A 609-nucleotide genomic window follows, 5' to 3' on the forward strand; every position below is an offset into this window, starting at 1 on the left:
CTGCCATATTTACTAAAAAATCCATTATTTTAATTAAAAAAGACTTTGGATTTCAACTACGTAACTTATGCCAACTACGTAATGCTGATTTATAAAATATAGTTTTAACTAAAACACGTTTAACTCCAATTGTACATTTAAAAAAAAAGATACCATTCGAAATTAGTATTTATTAAAAAATAGTATTAATATTTCTTTAAGGATTCAGAACTATTACAGCCTACTGTTATACAAACATGCCTATGGCATAATTAGACAGCAAAGTGGGTAGATTTGATTTTTATGATTTAAAATGTCTTTTCTTTTGAATTAGCCTAATGAATTACATCTATAACACAATATAATACGGATTAGATCTGCAAATGGTAGCTTTATAATTTTTCGTCCCTTTTTTTTTTCGAATTAAAACTAAGCAACTTACCAGAGTTGGCCGTTGATTACAGTAATCGATTACAACTGTAATTGATTACAGATAATTACAGCTATGTAATCAATTACTTGTAATCACGATTACAAGTAATCAATTACTTGTAATCGTGATTACAACTTTCAAAAAATTTTGATTACAGCTGTAATCATGATTACAATTTTGATTACAGTAATCAATTA

This window comes from Parasteatoda tepidariorum, chromosome 1 (assembly GCF_043381705.1).
Source record: "Parasteatoda tepidariorum isolate YZ-2023 chromosome 1, CAS_Ptep_4.0, whole genome shotgun sequence".
Taxonomy (NCBI): domain Eukaryota; kingdom Metazoa; phylum Arthropoda; class Arachnida; order Araneae; family Theridiidae; genus Parasteatoda; species Parasteatoda tepidariorum.